The 15,803-nt window shown below is 41.2% G+C and overlaps 2 long non-coding RNA genes across 3 annotated transcripts in view; both read left to right on the forward strand.

The window, feature by feature from the left end:
• LOC142829429 (uncharacterized) overlaps positions 1-914 on the forward strand; it is a 60,186-nt gene extending 59,272 nt beyond the window's left edge. Inside the window, exon 3 of the long non-coding RNA XR_012903833.1 lies at positions 687-914. This is a non-coding gene — a long non-coding RNA (uncharacterized LOC142829429). The remainder of the gene's footprint in view (positions 1-686) is intronic.
• The window catches only part of LOC102456034 (uncharacterized), a 232,765-nt gene that overhangs the window by 141,472 nt on the left and 75,490 nt on the right, over positions 1-15,803 (forward strand). The gene's annotated exons all lie outside the window — the stretch shown is intronic.

Here is a 15,803-nt window from a genome sequence, read left to right on the forward strand (position 1 = left end):
TTGGGACTGGTCAAGTCTGAAGGGAGCCAGATCAGAGAGGTCCAACCTATAGTACAAACTATATACCCAGGCTTAGCTGGGCCTGATGATTTATCACAATCTGTACTGGCCCTTGGTTCTACCAGATCAGGACAAATCAGGATGGCTCATTGCTGGGACAAGTGACTATGGCTGTAAAATTTACATTGATTCCCTCTTGTTTGTTACTGTTCTTATTTAAGCAGTATCTAGTTAGGAACTCACTGGACAATGAGCTTCATGCTTTAAATAGATGTAAGAACTACAAATGCTTTTTTTTTTAATTGTAGTATAAGTTCCTCCTCTGTTTTGTCTTCCACCCAACACTAAACATTATGCACTACTTTGGGTTCTTTGCCATAAGCTATGGAGAAGAGCTCATCATTTCTGGTTGGCTAGTATGTATCCTTATATCTGTTTCACCATTGTTATACTGTTTGTCCTATATAAATGTGCCGCCATGGCTGTAGTTCTGACTTAGAATGCAACATCTTTCAAATACTACATCAGAGCATCTGTCTGATGCATTGCTCAAAAAGATAACATCATAGGATCATTTACAGACTGTGGATTCAAAATAAAATTCAGTTTAATGTCAGAACACAATATGTTTAAGTCAGAAATGCTTTCAAGCACAGAACTGACAGCATCCTGTGTGCTTTTTGAAGCTTGAACTCACAAAGGAAAACCTCCCCTGATGATGTTTGACAGTCTCCAAAGGAAAGAGAGAGCGTTCGTGCAAAAGAGGAGGAATGAGAGTCTCCCAAGACATTACTGGAATATATCTAGGAGGACCATTACAAACAGTAAAATGAATTTTTAATTGTGTTCCTGCTTTATTCTAGATTTACGATTTCTCTAAGAGTAAAACATTCTTCCATGGAATGATAACTAAAGCCTTCTGTCACATCTGTAAGTCCACAGAACCATAATACTAGTTAGAAAGTTTTGTATCACCTCAGGTGCTAATCTTTCAGTCTTTTGAGTGACAGTGTGCATGATCAATTGCCTTTAGCAACATAGACTAACTCTGGAAAACTTCTCAAATTCTTGTGTGTTACTTGGTGAGATCATGGAGAATTACGTTTATTAGTAAAAATTGGGGTATGCTTCTCATGCCTTGTTTACACTGGCATGTTTTGTCACCAAAATATCCCCCATGGCATTTGCATTTACATGGCTGCCGCTTTTTTCCGGCTTGGGGATAAGCCGGAGAAAAGCGCCAGTCTAGATGCGATTCTCAAGTAGGAATAAGAAATCCTCTGGAAAAGGGCTTATTTTCTGGAGAATCACGTCTAGACTGGCACTTTTCTTCGGCTTATCTCCAAGCCGGAAAAAAGCGACAGCCATGTAAATGCAAATGCCACGGGGGATATTTAAATCCCCCGTGGATTCGCAATTCCCAAGTGTCTAATCTGCATCCCTTTTCCGGAAAAGGGGTGCAGTGTAGACACAGCCTAGAAGTTTAGTATTGGAAAGGGGACAAATCACATTTATTTCTAGTTATAACCTATATATTTTTAAATGTGTAAATTGCATTACATGCTGTTTATATATAATCTTTGAATTTTATTAGATGTATAATTTAAAACTAAACCCAATAATTTGTTTCCTTTCTCTGTTTTGTTATAGTCTGGTAAGGTATGGCTAGTTAAGGAAGAGGCTGAAGTCATTTTCTATAGTGCACTGCCATTTCCTTCTCTAATTAAAGGTGATAAAAATGATAAACAGTTCATAGAATTAAATAAACATATGAGAATCCTTTATATGAAAAAGAAGAAACAAACTTTATATTGGACATAAGAGATAATACAGTGTAATGAATTTGCACATTCATGATCCTTAAAGGCTAAGACTAATACTGCCATACTGGTCTCACATATCTGAAACATCACATGCTATTCTTTCAAAAGAATGAATAATTACATTCTCTGCAAAAAATGTGCACATCTCCCTCTCTTGAGGGATAATGGGAGAGGGAGAGACAGAAAAGGGAGAGTTGGGTAGCCTCCTTTGGATTTTTATTTGCCCCAAGTCCTAATTATATGTAGCCCTTCTGCCAGGTAGTGCCAGCAGGAGCCAGGGCTGTGTTCGATATGTAGGGGTATCTTTTCATCCACCCTACGTAAAACTGGCTCGAGCCCCCACCCAGTACACCTGGGAAATTCACATACACCCCTGAGCCACCTCTGAGGCTATGTCTAGATTGCAAGCTGCTTTTGGAAGAGATCTTCTGGAAAAGCTTATTTCAAAAGAGAGCGTCCACACAGCAAAAGTGCGATGAAAAAGTGATGTGCTTTTTCAAAAGATAGCACCCAATCTATGTGGACACTATCTCGCATTTAAGTTGTGATTAGTATGGACAGAGTGCCCACTAGGGCACCCGTGTTATTCCCTGGAGGCCTCTTCTTTCAAAAGAACTTCTTCTTCTGCATCCACACATGGCTTTTCCCGAAAGGTTTTTTGGAAAAAGGCTGCTTCTTCGTAAAGGTTTACCACTGTTGGAAAAACACCTCAGTTCTTTCAACTTTCTGTCAAAAGAATGCAATAGCAGTGTGGAAGTAAGTATCGTTTTTCCGGAAAAATGCTGCAGTGTAGACATACCTACTCACAAGCACAGAGTCTGAGCATAGAAAAGAAACTTTTAATAAGAGGGAGAGAAGTAACGTGGCATTACTTTAGAAAAACACCACAGACCACAAACGTCCCAGCTCAAGTGGATTGAGCAATGTCCTTTGCCTCTCAGGCTCACAAGTCTAGCAATGTAAGTGTTCCATTCACATGGCCAACCTTTTTCTGTACCCCACTCACAGTTGTTGCCTATAGTCAGAGCAGAGCTCAGAAATGATTTGCAGAGCATTCCTCCCATTCTGGAGGGGTAGAGGTAGAAGGTGTCTCACCCACTCCACTGGCAACTCACCACGGCTCCTGCCAGCTGCTTGCTCCTGCCAGCCGCCCTGCTGCCACTCCCACTGGCCACTCCTGCCAGCTGCCCTCCTGTTGCTGAGGAATTCCTACATAAAGGGCATGTCTAGAGTAGTTTTTTTAAGGAGTTATGCAAATTTGGCACTAATTTGCATATCTTGTTCAGATCGCATTTTTAAAAGTGAAAGTAGTCTGGATGCAGGTTTTTTTGGGGGGGAAAAAACCCTTTTTTGAAAAAACACTCTTCCTAAAAAAAAGGAGGTTTACGTGGTTCTTTGAAAAAGTTTTTTTCCCCGAAAAAGCGTGCAGACAACTTTCATTTTCGAAAGACCAGCTTTCAAAAATGTAATTGGAAGAAGATATGCAAATTAGCACTGAATTTGCATATCTCCTTTTGGGGAAAAAAAACTAGTTTAGATGTGCCCTTAGAGTTTGTGACCCCACAACAGCCAAATTAGTTACAATAGGCAAAATACCATTCTAACAATTGACTATCCGTCCTATAACACTGACCTAACTGTATTTACATAGCCACACCCAGGATTTCTTTCCCATTCCAGCATGAATCGTATTTACAAAACAACAGTTAAATACCTTACAGGGCTGAACAACTGAGTGAGCATAACCACACCCAGGATTCCTTTCCCCTTCCAGCTGGCTGCATTGGAAGCATTGATTCAGACACCGCTTACATATATTTTCTTGTGATTTGCTTTCATGTTTACATGTACTCTAAATCAAGATAATTTTACAGGATACCTGATTGAAAGGGCACGATTAGTCTAAATCCAGAGCACCTCAGTAAGCTTCTCTGTGATTACTGATATAGAAACAAAATGAAAACCTGCTTTCTATTGGCTTAAAATAAAGGGATTTTGTAAAATTAATACTACTTTAATCTCTTCAAATTCTCTATTATTCCAAATACATGCATTGCCTTCATAAATAAGAAGCTTAAGAACAATGAATATTTTAAATCTATAAAAAACTTAAAGCTAATACTGGTAAAATTTACATGACAATTTAAAATCTGTTTCCATAGTTATGTTGTTTTGTCATATATTTGAAAAGCAGGATCTGGTTAGAATTTTGAATTAAAAGTGAGGTAATAATGGCCATGGGAAGGTTTGAAAATATCAGCTTTGCAAAGAATTAGAGGGGCAGAAACCTGACTTTGTTATGTTAATTGAAGTGGAGAAAAGTATTAGAAGCTTTATTCATCCACCTACGCAATCAGCCTGGCTGTGTCTTCCAAAAAGATAAGCAGTGGTAAAATATAGATATATGGGACTCTTATTTAAGGGACAAAATACATACTGCCATAAGGAAGGGAATTGTTTTGAAAAACATGAACAGTTGCACATGTCTGGCAGGTATTTATATTACAAATTTATAAACTGTTCTAGATGACCTCTTAGGAAATTAGAAAGTGATCTTGCACTGAATACAAGACCAAATAGCAAAAGTATTAGCTCATCAATAGGTAAATAATCTGTAGGATAATTCCTTTTCTACTTCAGTTACAGGTGAACCTCAGTACGGTTCATAACCAAAGTATTAAGTGACCATATCTGTAATTTATTTTTCCTCCAAAAATGTAATCCTTTTAAAAATGTAAAAACCCACTTGTTTATCCTCTTATACAACAATAATGAATAGGTTTTTTTTTTTTTTTTTTTTTTTTTTTGGTCCAATCTTGTCTTTTCATAAAGTAACTCCCATTTGTTTGATTGTTTAAGTAAAATAGATTCAGACTAATAATGTTGAACACAACACAAATTGTCAAAGCACCCTCTAATTGTGTGTGCCAAATTCATCATCTATTCATAAATAAAAATCTGGAAGTCACTTCATATGGGCCCACTTTTGCCAGGGTTGACTTTGCTCTAAAAGTGGTTAAGTCTTGCATTTTATTTTCACAGTCTGGCACCAGTAAGTATCTTGGTCCATTTGTAAAAGGTTTATATTAGTTTCTCCTAGCTGGTTCTTCATATTTTATCCTAAAAAGGAAAGCTTTAGCAAAGCTTGAATTCAGAAGGAGATAAGTTAAACAGTTAACCTTTGATTTTAAGGTCAGTTCTCATACCCATGACCAAACATAATTCAAAACATTATCCATGTGACCTGCATTCTGCACAAATCTACAAGTGAGACAACTGGTTTAGAGCTTCTTTAGTTTTCTGCTACTCACTGGTGCGTACTTCATTTGGGTCTTTTGACATTATTTTTACACATGATCTGGATGCCTATATTTTAGTCTTTTAATTTGGCTTGAGAAAATTGCACAGGTACTTGATACTTGGTAATCTACTGAACAGTTTCAAAAGAATATTTATTAAAAGGAAGTTGGACAAGGGAAATAGTATGTAAATTAAACTGAGAAGATATTGTTATTCAATGCATTAAAAATAGGCTGAAAATACTTATCTTAAATGCAGAGAGCAGAACACCCCAAACAACAAGGATGAAAATCTGGAACATTTCACTTGTTGATCCAACCTTTTGTTCAGAGTTCCTTTTCATCCAGTGCCAAATGGCACATATTCTTATCTAAAGTCCTATCTGAATTCCATCAGGAATCTGTTCTACAACTCCAATTCAATTATTCTTGAAGAAACCCTGAGGAAGGGAAAACAAAAAGAGGAGAGTAAGAGGTATTGAGAAAGGGAGAAATTAAGCAGTAATCTTATCAGTGAGTAGATGTGAACACCAAAAGAAGAGGTCTCTATCGCTGGAAGTAGGAATTAGTTAACTCTGTTAGTTTATCCCAATTGCAGGCACTTATCCTTTGAGTGGATTTTAGCCACTTGGAGGTGGACGGTGATCCAGCGTGTGCACTTAGTCACAGACATAGGTTATTCCCATCTTCCTACTCACTAATCCTGCCAAAACTTGGATACTAAATTAATTGGAGATTGAAAGTAGTTTCCCCACTTCAGTGCATTCTCTCCAAATCCCAGTTTTCACTATAAATATGCAATAAACTCTTAACATTAATTTGCTAAACTAAATAAAAATGCAGTCTCCTTTCCTATATGTGTCTTCAGTGGCTCTGTTATAATAAAGCTCAAATCTAACCATTGTACACTGATGCTCCTCTACTATGGGGGCCAGATAGTTTTTTTTCCCCATGTTGAAAACTGGAAGAGGATAGGTTTTTTTGGAGGAAATTTCTCTGACTTTCTCTATTTTGGGTTTCAAGTTCTCTCCCGCCTTCCCTGTACCCTTTTAAATGGTAAGTATTAGGACCATGCTCCTTTGACGGCTCTTCCTCATCATGAGATTTTCCCCAGTTTTCTGGCAGACAGGCCCACTGAAAGCAATGCTCGGATCCTGGGCAGAATAGACGAGTGTCCCCCTCTGACATGATCCACCTAACATTTGGGTAGATCTGTGCCAGCACAGCTGGCATATTCCCTCTTAATTTTTTTCATCCATATGATCACTACATTTTGTTATGTGCACTGAGGCATGTGCAGACCATGTACCACCACTAGAAACAAAACCAAAACCCTAGATATAATATATACATATTTTTTAAGAATTACCAATGGGATAATTACGCTAGCCAGGACAAGTTAGGCATTTCAGAACTCATTCAAAAATTAAATGCAAGTGTAAGAGAAATAAAAATTACATTAGATGCATTAACCAGTCAAGTCACTAACATATCACACTTTGAAAGACTAAAATTACAGAGAATATGTGTTTTGCAGGAAGTACCAAGAACGAACAATAATATTATTATAGGAGATGTGTGTTGGGAGTTGATTGTGACAGAGATGGGAGTGCATGGGGGTGTGTGTTGGGTTCTGGGGAAATCTGAGAGATGCCTGATCTGTATCTATAAGGCATGTCTCCTTTCTCCTGTTCTGTGGAAATGGGTTACATGGGTAGCGGTAGGGAGAGAGAGAGAGTGCATGTGAGCTGGCTGCTAGGAAAATAACAGAAACAAGTCCTCCTGAGCCAGAGTCTCCTGTCCCCTGCTCTGCACAGGTGGTGTACAGGGGCAAGGGAACACCCTGACTATGACCTCAGTACCAGGAGCCCTTGCTCTACACAGTTAGTAGGAGTAACCTAGGAGCACTGAGCTGCAGCAGGATGGAGCTACATTGATGGGAGGGGTACCTGCTATATCTCAGCTAGGATCCTCCTGTGTGGCAATGAAATTGCCTGGGCCACCAGGCAATTGCTCCCTTTGTTCTCCCCTCGCCCCACAGAATCATAGAGAGGGAAGAGACCTCAGGAGGCCAGCTAGTCCAGCCCATTGCCCAAAGCAGGACCAATCCCAACTAAATCAACCCAGCCAGGGCTTTGTCAAGCCGAGACTTAAAAACCTCAGGGAAGGAGATTCTACCATCTTTCTAGGTAACCCATTCCAGTACTTCACCACCCTTTAATTTAAAAAATCAAAAATTAATACGGTCCCTAGCTGACTTCTTACTCCAGAAAGGGAGAAGAGCGAGAGGTCTCTTGAGCTTATGTGGAAAGCAATTAGCTATTACAGTGATGGGCAACAGTATAATGCCCTATGACAGACACACAGCTCTGCCACTAACCTACTGAATGGCCCTGGGGAAATCACTTTACCTCCCCAAGCCTTTTCCCTTCCTTCTTTGTCTGCCTTCCCTGTTTAGACTGTAGGCTCCTCAGGACAGATGCTGACAGTAATTAGGCAGCTGGATTTCAGTGATTGCTGCTGTTCATACCAACCAATATTGCCTCTGTGTGCTACCTCTGCCTATTTGCTGCAGTCGTCTGCCATCTCATCTTATACTTGGATATTAGTGCTCAGCGGGGTAAGGGGCAGGGATCATTTTTGTAATGGTGTCTGTACAGTGCCTAGCACAACAGGGCCTATCATTAGTTGAGGGCACTAGCTGCAGTGTACATAAGTGAGCGAAATAGTTTTTCCTAATATCCAACATAGACCTCCCCCACTGGAACTTGAGACCATTGCTCCTTGTTCTGCCATCTGTCACTACTGAGAACAGCCTTTCCCCCTCCTCTTTGGAACCTCCCTTCAGAAAGTTGAAGGCTGCTATCAAATTCCCCCTCACTCTTTTCTTCTACAGACTAAACAAACCCAAATCCCTCAGCCTCTCCTCATAGACCATGTGCTCCATCCGCCTAATTACTCTGGTCACCCTCTGCTGGACCCTCTCCAATGTGTCCACATCCTTTCTATAGTGTGGGGCCCAGAACTGGACACAATACTCCAGATGTTGCCTCACCAGAGCTGTATAAAGGGGAATAATCACTTCTCTAGATCTGCTGGCAATGCTCCTCCTAATGCAACCTAATATGCCATTACCCTTTTTGGTACAAGGGCACACTGACTCATATCTAGCTTTTCATCCACTGTAATCCCCAGATCATTTTCTGCAGAACTGCTACTTAGCCTGTTGGTCCCCAGCCTGTAACAATGCTTGGGATTCTTCCATCCCAAGTGCAGGACTCTACACTTGTCCTTGTTGAACCTCATCATATTTCTTTTGGCCCAATCCTCTAATCTGTCTCGGTCACTCCGGACCCTATCCCTTCCCTCCAGCATATCTACCTCTTCCCCTAGCTTAGTGTCATCTGCAAACTTTCTAAGGGTGCAATCTATCCTCTCATCCAGGTCATTAATAAAGATGTTGAATAAAACTCGTCCTAGAACCGATTCTTGGGGCACTCCGCTAAAAACTGGCCACCAACCTGACATTGAGCCTGTATTCACTACCCATTGGGCCCAACAGTCTAGCCAGCTTTCTATCCATTTTACAGTCCATTTATCTAATCCCTACTTCCTTAACTTGTTGGCAAGAATATTGTGGGAGTCCATATCAAAACCTTTGCTAAAGTCAAGGTATATCACATACACTGACTTTCCCATGTCCACAGAGCCGGTTAGCTCATCTTAGAAGAGAATCAGATTGGTCAGGCATGACTTGCCCATCAGTGGGCCTGGTGGCAGTGTGCCTCCACAGCAACCATACCAAAACACAGAGGGTATGTCTACACTACCCTCCTAGTTCGAACTAGGAGGGTAATGTATGCATACCGCACTTGCTAATGAAGCCCGGGATTTGAATTTCCCGGGCTTCATTAGCATAAGCGGGGAGCCGCCATTTTTAAATCCCCGCTGCTTCGAACCCCGTGTAGCGCGGCTACACGGGGCTCGAACTAGGTAGTTCGGACTAGGGTGCCTATTCCGAACTACCGGTACTCCTCGTGAAACGAGGTGTACCGGTAGTTCGGAATAGGCACCCTAGTCCGAACTACCTAGTTCGAGCCCCGTGTAGCCACGCTACATGGGGTTCGAAGCAGCGGGGATTTAAAAATGGCGGCTCCCCGCTTATGCTAATGAAGCCCGGGAAATTCAAATCCCGGGCTTCATTAGCAAGTGCGGTATGCATACATTACCCTCCTAGTTCGAACTAGGAGGGTAGTGTAGACATACCCAGAGTCCTTTAGGACACCCAGGAGGGCTATGAATAAAAAAACAAAAACAAAAAAAAGGCGCCTTGCAATTGCATTCTTTTCTGTTTTGGTCCTTGGAGCGCTACCTCTGAATTATACAGTCTCCCTTACTTTGCATATTGACTTCAGATGATGCAGAGCTGCTCTCTGCAGAGTTCTCTGTAGAGCAATATTGGCTACATATTGCAAAAGTTGATCATCCCTTTGAAATCTATGTCTTAATACTGTTTAGCACAGTGTTATTTTGCTGTGAGGAGAAAATCCCTCAAAACCTGAAAAAGGAGACGAGATTAAAGAGAGAGCTTTGAAAATACATTTAAGTGTAGAAACTATGTGCTATGAACTTCCTCACTAATGGTTCTCCTTTTACAATCCCAACCCACCCTCAAATCAGCAATCCATCCAGATGGATCAGCAGGGGCACAAACACAGCTGTACATCTCTGGCACACACAGGTTTCAGCTTGTGTTTTCCAGCTAGCAAGCCAATTCTTATTCTTTGTCTCTTTTAAGCAGTTGCTTCATTGGAAAAGGAAGGACATTCCATGATGTTTCAAAACAATGATGTTTTATTTTAAAATAGAAGGTAAAATAGTAAGAATATGCTTGCTTTAGATTGTGCGTGAAATGCTATTTTGAGTCCAACCTTGGTACCAGCTATCTTATTTCAAGCACTGGACAGTAAAAAACTTCAGATGTACTGTTATACATAAGGAAGGAAGACTAGATGATTTGGATAAGTAATGACTCTTCAATCTTCAAATATGCAAAATAGCTCAATTCTCTTTATATGGTGTTCATTGCTGCTTCGTTGATTTCAAACAGGGCAGAAATTGGGAATATCAGAATTCCTATTATGTATCCAGTGAGTCAAAAGCATAAAATGCTTTCCCTCCACCCCCCCCCCCCCCCCCAAAAAAGGCTATTCTCAGATTAAGAATTAATCCTTTCTGTTTGGTACCTCTCCAGTGACACATCGGGGCTATAAATCTGGTCTAATCATCCAGCTGAGGAATCTCTTGGCAAGGGGGAATTTCCAAGTTTCATAGGGATGGGGAAACAGACAATATAGAGAGGGGCTACAGGAAAGGATATGTACTGGAGGTATACTGCACCCTGGTTACCCCATTTCTGAATGATTCTTCAGAGGCCTTTGCAGCGGGGGTCAATTTAAAGCAGCCCTAAGTCTGTTCTAATATGAACCATGGTCCAAACTGACTTTCAAGCAATCCATCAGTGAGGGAAGGAAGTGGACAGGGAAATGACTTTAGCAATTCTGTACTACCTCTTGTCTTGTGAGCTCCATTTCAGCACAAATAAAGGATTTAACCCCAGTGTGACTTCAAGAGATGTTTAATGTTCAAAATGAGCATCTAAAATCCCTGGATGCAACTGAATTGAAACCAGCCTCTGAATGTGTGACTGTCACTAGTCCCAAATTATTGTAGTTATATTGAGGTGGTGGTGGACGCTTGAAAATTTGAAATAAAATTGAACTATAAATATGAACTAGAACCTGAGAGTCAAATTGGGGGCAGGTTAAATTACAATATTATTCATGCATTTGTAATTTTACTTGTCTTTGAACATCTTGGTTTTAGCCAGCGCAAGAAATGTTCTTAACCATGAGAAAACGTTGTCTTATGGCAGAGTCGTATAGGTATGGATGGTATTAAAAGGGATGGTATTAATCCAGATTGGTTCTACTAGAATGCAATAGAACTACTGGAAATTTACTCTAAAACTATAGAAGTTAATAGCCAGTTGCACTGTTTCTATAGTATTTTTGTTTGGTGGTGTAACAGGGCTGTACTCGCCTCTCCTGAATGCCCCCGGGTGCGTGTATGTGTCTGCATTCTCTTTCTACTTATTTGTGGTGGGAATTTTTGACTCAGCCTTCCCGCCATGTCATACACAGTTTGTGCGATAAAAACAAAGCAAATCCCTTTTAGGGAACAAGTCCAACTGGGGCCTCTTTCATTGTACTCTAAAATGTCTCCTTTCAGTTTGCACAAGCTTTGGAATAGAGCAGTGCCTTAAAACTCAATCACTGAAGGGAATATCTTTGCTCTCTCAGGAACTTTCAGGCCCCAGCTCTTCAGCTGGACCTCTACATTTCAGTGATTCTTCTGGGATCCTCAAAGTTCAAGACACTTGCCTAGGCTCATACAGAGGGACCCACTATTTACTCTGAGTCCAAGCCTGGAGACCCTATAAGTAGCAGCCATTCAGAATGTCCCTAAAATTAAACTGTTCTGTGCTATAATTCCCTGGGCCACTTCCCTGTGGTTCCCACATATTCTTCACTTTATCTCCACTATCCACACTCCAGCAGCTCAAGCAAAGAACCAAAATCACACTGGCCTTTCAATTCTTCTTATACTAGCCTGATGGCCCTTGATTAGCTGATTCCCATGCAGCTTAAAGGTCTTCTCTACTCCCCTTTTCTGGGTGCAAGGCCACAAGATGTCCAGCAAGAGGGCCTTAGAGTCTAGTCCACCCCATCACTGTTTATAAAAAAAATCAATAGACTTTGCCATAGAATTCTATATGATGATATTTTTTAAAAAATGCATTGAAAGAATTTAATATTCCATTAAGTTCCACAGACTTTTCCCTTGAATTATTGGAAAAAATGCCTCTGTTGATAGTACTAGCAAAAGCCACATTAACATCACTTTAAGTCGCAGTGTTTTGAGCTTTGTTTTGAACTTTACTGTATCATTTTGTACTGTAGAATTTTGTAATCTCCCTTCTCCAGGGGAAGGCTATTTTCACTGAAATTCTGACCAAAGCAGTCCTATTAATATTAAACTCTCACAGTAAAGAAAATCAGAATCTGACTCTTGCCTGTTAGCAAGAGCAGTGCAATGAAGAAAATGAGTTCAGGTGCTCATGCTGAGAGCACACAAACTTCTGATGTTATTGATATCATGCAGTGTGTGTGTCTAAAACCAATTATCTAAGCTGATGTATAGTTTTGTGCAAAGGAAGGAGAAGTGGCAGAGAGTGATTGAAAGCTGTGAGAAATAAAAGATAGAAACCTCTGAAGGCTCACACAGAGGGTTTCATATCCTCACCATAAGTGGGACTGCACTATGAAGAGAAGAAATGGTCATGTATTACATGTAGAAAGAATTGAAGGGAGACAGTTCACCAAACTGAATATTCAAATAGCAATTAGAGATGACTTGTGGTAGCACTTGGGAGGTGCACCAGAACTTATGCCCCCACCAAAATCTTAAATGGGGTGCCCCTTCATGGCTTCTCTGCTCCTCTCAGTGACCCTCTCTGACTTTTCCCCCTGCTGGTACCAGTTGCCTATGAATTGTCAATTTAAGCAGATTATTCATATGCTAGTAACAAGGTGAAGAGCAAAAACAGGAATATGGGTTAGTATAGGAAAATGAGAGGAACTAATTTCCAATAGTAAGCTATAACCATATTATATAAAGGTTTTCTGAAGACTGACAAAGAAGACACTAATTTATAGTAACAATGGTATGAAGATAAACTAGAATCATGAATCTTTGGAAACAATGAAAGACCATACTTGCAATTACCAAGAACAGAGGTCAAATCCTGCTCATTTATATTGAGCTGACTTTAATTGTACTAAGTATGTAAGGCAAGTAGGTATCCACTCACACTTCTGGCATATCCAAATGTCCTTACCCAAGGTTGTTATTTGGATGATTTTGTACTTTAGCTCTCGTGTAATAAAACTGTTGTGTGTTGGGGGAGAAGTGATTAGTCGCATCACTAATTGACTATCCAATACGCGTCTGCTTATCGGCTAGTTGATGAGTCGAATAGTCTCTTGCATCCCTAATGGTGGCAGTGGATGGAAGTTCGCAGCCCCTGTGGATCACCAGGCCCAGGAGTAGTTGCCTCTTGTGCCCCCATCAGCAGGCCTAATGTTGTTAGCTCTATGGGGCCAGGGCCTCCAATGGAGGTGAAGGGGCAAAAGTGGTACCTGCTCTAGGACCCAGCAATTCAAAAAGGCCCAGGGCTCTGGGCTGCTGCCACTTCTACTGCACAAGCAGTGGCTGCCAGAGCACTGGGCCTTTTAAATCACTGCTGGAGCCTCATGTGGAATTGTCTGGATACCGCTGGGGGAGGCGTGGTGCGGTCTGAGTGGTACCGAGGGCTAGCTACCCCGTAGGCCCCAGCCCTTTCTCCCAAGGCCCTGCCTCTTCTGGGGGGTGATCCTGAGCTGACCTTCCACTCATTGCCCAGGGCCAAGCAAAGTCTGTTGCCTGCCCTCAGTGGAGTACAGTTTTTCCTTCTCTTTGAAAACTTTCTTAGTTTTTTACTCCATGAATCATGCTTACATAAATGTAAATAGGTCAATGGAGGGATGATAGGAGTTACTATAGAGAACATTCTGGGTGTCTGGCTGGTGAGTCTTGCCCACATGCTCAGGGTTTAGCTGATCGCCATATTTGGGGTCAGGAAGGAATTTTCCTCCAGGGTAGATTGGCAGAGGCCCTGGAGGTTTTTCGCCTTCCTCTGTAGCATGGGGTACAGATCACAGCTGGAGGGTTCTCTTCATCTTGGGGTCTTCAAAGTATTTGAAGGCTTCAGTATCTGAGAGATAGGTGAGAGGATTATTCTAGGAGGGGATGGGTGAGATTCTGTGGCCTGCACTGTGCAGGGGGTCAGACTAGATGATCATAATGGTCCCTTCTGACCTTAAAGTCTATGAGTCTATAAATGTCACCATGACTGCAATAAGACTAGTCTTCTGAGACAATTCTTAGTTTGACTAGTGCAATGAAGCAAAAAAGGTAATTGAAATTCATGTTATTTCTGTAATTTCCCAACACCAATCTGTAGAGAACTTCTAGATCGGTTAAATGCAGTAATACTGTACACAAAACACCTTAAATATGAACACCTCCAATCTTTGTTTGAAAGAAAAAAGTCATGGATGATCCCTTTCCTCTACAGATTGTCACTGCAAGATTCTATAAGGTATTCTTGGCACACTGAAGTGCAGACTGGTCATGAGTGAGGATGTGGTAGAAAGTCATTTACCTCTGTTTCTGGGTTTGCTGAGGGGAGACCACAGCATAATCTTCAGATGTACCACTCTCCAGTATATGTGTGTGCTGTGGAGGGGAAGGAGGGGGAGCTGACTATACTGGTTTATGTCACCTAGATATTTGCTTTGACAAGGGAAAGTCTAAATTGTGCTTTAGGGCAGTTTTCCACCTGAAAGGTACTCCTCACACTAATCAGAAAGCAGATTATGAATCTACGCTCAGATCTGAACAACACAGAAATTTCTTAATACAATCTGTGTTGCGCAGACTTCTCCCTTTCCCCCCAGTTGGAGGCTCCTTTTTGGTTTTAAGTGAAGTTCATGAACCAGATTGATTTTTCTCTTTTGAAGACTGAAACAAATTGGGGATGCTCAGTTCTATTGGAGGTCATGTTACTTACCAATATTCAGGAATCCAGTGAGTATTTGTGACAGTGTTTGCATACTCAGAAGTTTCACACAGTTTAACATTAAATATTTTGTGCAAAACTTTTTTATTCATTGTTTGTTCTGTTGAAAACACTTCAGTGCAGGTCCAGCCAAAGAGTTTGCGGGGCCCAAGACAGCATGGCTGAGCCGCACATCTCCCAGTCAGGGCAGCCAAGTGAGCAGCAAGGTGGACGGGGCCAGGAGCTGGGCAGCATAGTCCTTGAATATGCAGGGCCCAAGGCAACTGCTTCACTTACCTTGCCCAAAGGCCTGGCCTGCTTCAATGACCCAATATGAGAGAGGAAGCAATACTAGGGTGCCACTGAACTCAGGCAAAGCTCACATTGACTTCCATGGTGAAGGATTAAGTCCAAGGTGACTTGGTTTGCCAATCGTACAGTGAGTGAAAGTCGTCTCTGTGCAGAAAGCCGTTACTATATCACTTAGACCTTTCTGAGGCCTTGGTCTTCATTCTCTACATAGTACCTTGCAGGACAAACTCAATTTGAGGGCTTAGATGAGACTTAAGTGTTGTTGGTTGTTTTTCACTGAAAATAATAATAATAATAATATGCTGGCTTAGTACTGGGGGCAAGCTCTGGGGACTGTTTAATTGCTGTGTAGACATCAGACCTTGAGCTGCAGCCTGAGTTCTGTGAACCTCCCACCTCAGAGTTCTATATCCCAGGCTCCAGCCCAAGCCCAGGGTTTACTGAGCAATAATTAGCCATGGGGTTCTAGTTTGTGTAGACATACCCATGTAGGCCATAACCTGGCCATCTGAACTGGCACAAATTTCATCCAATATAAATATTGAATGCAGTAGCTGAAGCCAACAATCATAGTGTAAAAATTTTGCTCAACCTGCTCACTGATGAATATTTGAAAATAAAGAATATATTTAGATAATTATTCATTTA

The sequence above is a fragment of the Pelodiscus sinensis genome, chromosome 5 (genome assembly GCF_049634645.1).
Source record: "Pelodiscus sinensis isolate JC-2024 chromosome 5, ASM4963464v1, whole genome shotgun sequence".
Lineage (NCBI taxonomy): Eukaryota > Metazoa > Chordata > Testudines > Trionychidae > Pelodiscus > Pelodiscus sinensis.